This window comes from Aquarana catesbeiana, linkage group LG13 (assembly GCF_042186555.1).
Source record: "Aquarana catesbeiana isolate 2022-GZ linkage group LG13, ASM4218655v1, whole genome shotgun sequence".
NCBI lineage: Eukaryota > Metazoa > Chordata > Amphibia > Anura > Ranidae > Aquarana > Aquarana catesbeiana.
This window is the reverse complement of record NC_133336.1, coordinates 99157399-99159932: the sequence shown is the minus strand read 5'-3', so window position 1 is coordinate 99159932 and position 2534 is coordinate 99157399. Positions and strand designations below refer to the sequence as shown.

The following is a 2534-nucleotide window of genomic DNA, read 5'->3' as shown; positions in this document are numbered from 1 at the left end:
GTTCAGATCCAAAAAACTAATACCAGACTGGCTGGCCTCAAAGTTCAAAAAAATACCTCTATTGTTCCTATTAAGGTCTTCCATAAAGAGGTCTAAATCACTCCGGGCTCCATCCCATAAGAGGAGGACGTCATCAATGTACCTAGCCCACAGCTTGAGCTGGGGCCTCCGGCGAACATTGATGACATCCTCCTCCCACAAGGCCATGAAGAGATTTGCGAGGCTGGGGGCATATTTAGCCCCCATAGCTACTCCCCGGTCTTGACGGTAAAACTGTTTATCAAACCAGAAATAGTTATGTGACGCCCCATATCTTAAAAGTTCCATGATGAAATTGATTTGCTCATCATACAACTCAGAGTCTCGCCTCAGCTAGTACTCAACTGCAAAGAGACCCAAATCATGGGGTATTACCGTATACAAGACGGAGTAGGAGTATGATTGGACAATATGTTGATTACATGTTTGAATCTTTGCCTGGTGCCGTTTATTTGCCAATTTTTAGGCATAATATAAAGTTGAATATGATTATAACATTTTTAGGTTTGGCTTCATTACTTTTTCGTCTGGCCCGCTGTAGGGGATTACTTTTCCAGTACCTAACATGGCGGATCCGGACTTGTGCCATGTTTTGTGTGGAACGCTAGATGATTTCCTGGTCTGGACTCACATCGAGGCTTGGTTTAATCCTAGTGGCTTTTATACGCGACACGTCAGTGCGTCGCTCGTGCCCCAGACAACGTCATCGTATGACGAAACGTGCGTCGGGAGGAGCTGGCGTGCTGACCTCTCGGGTGGACCGTTCGAGGGACGGGTGTTTGTACTAGCCGGCCGGCTGATTTGCTTTTAACACCTTGGAACATTGTAAGTGACATATTTTATACAAATAAACTATGTTTACCAGTATTATGCAATGGTGATCCTTTCTCGTTCTGGGAACATCTGAATACCACCATATTCTACTCTTAATCACGATCTGTGACTGGCGAGTTTGGCGGTCCCTATGCTGACCATCTAGAGGGGTTTTGCCTGGAATCTGTCCTCTTGGCTCTCCATTGGATAAAGGCCCTGGCCGGGTATAGGTCGCAAGCTCATATAGCTTGCCGTCTGGTAAGCGAGCATTTTGTACGATTTATCACTGGTGGTGCGGTGGAGGACAAAATGTATTATTTGAACTTTATTGAACATGTTCTGGCTGATCATTTGAGCACTACTTTTTTATGATGATGGACATTTATTCTTTTTTTTAGTTTCTCTAGTTTTCATACTGCACACTGTTAAATATTATTGGTGTATGTTTTGCAATATATAGTGTACTTAGCGCTGCTACCTATTGCCTTATTTACGTTTGTGTGTATCTCACTTCTAGTAGCAGCTCTTCTTGATTTTTATTTACATTTAATTATTTGCATTTTTTTTCTCTTTTAAATCTACTCACAGTGCGGTATCTTCTGTTTAATTATGGGTAATTGAGCATCGGTACTCTGCAAGTCCAAATTAGGAGCCACATTTAAAATAGCGGAAAGCCACATGTTGCATTTTAGCCAATGACTTGAGCCCACTAATCTATGTTGATCTATGTTATGCTGAGCAGGTGCTTACAGGACAATCTTGTTATCAAAATAAAAAAGGCAAAAAATGTGGCGGGTACTACACGTGATTGATATATTTCCAGCACCATGTTGGATTTATTACTTGCCATGAAAATTGATTGGTAGCTAGAATTTGCATAGCTCTGGGTGTGTATATAAATAGACATATTATGATATATACACACATCAAGAATTCCCTTTGTCATTAGCTACGGAATACATCCCTAATACATTTCATTTTATATCATCAGCTGCAAAATACATCCTGCAGCCAAGATCAATCAATACGCAGCTAGGCAGCACTATGAAAACGGCTCCTCTGGGCCTCAGACCAGGTGAGATAACAGTCACATGGACATACTTATTCTTTTCAATCTCTAAAGTTATTTTGCAGAAATTGCTTTTTGGGTTGATCTATAAAGTATGCTTTATAACATATTTGGTTGTTGCTTAGTATAAAGTTATGTCAATAATGCTACATGTAATAGTTTAGAAATTCCAACTTGTCGGTGAATGGTGCTACATTGACAATAAAATGGCATTACATCGCTTCTCGGCCTTTTGGCTAAGATCAAGTGTAGTATCTGTTCTTATCAGTTTAATATCTGATACGTCCCCTATCTGGGGACCATATATTAAATGGATTTTTAGAACAGGGAGATGGAAGAAGAGCTTGCTCTGTCCACTCCACGCATCGACCTGGTATTGCAGTACCTCCAGGACCGGTGCACCAAAAAAAAAAAATGGCATTACAATGTGTAATGTTTGTGTGGTCTAAACATATTTTGGGTTTCTGTCATTAAAGGAAAGTAAACAATACAAATGAGCATTGTAACTTGCAGACTGCTGAGAGCTTTGGCGTAAAACAACGAAAGGAAGTGTTCTGAAAGAAATATGTAGGCTTCCAATGCTGAAAATACTAGGTACCTTGCTGTCATCCTG

General features: G+C 40.6%; 1 non-coding gene across 1 annotated transcript; it reads left to right on the top strand.

Moving 5' to 3' along the window:
* The first annotated feature begins 2137 nt into the window (after positions 1–2137).
* LOC141120726 (U2 spliceosomal RNA) lies at positions 2138–2328 on the top strand. Its single transcript, XR_012239930.1, has one exon. It is a non-coding gene; the product is annotated as a U2 spliceosomal RNA (small nuclear RNA).
* Positions 2329–2534: the final 206 nt, after the last annotated feature.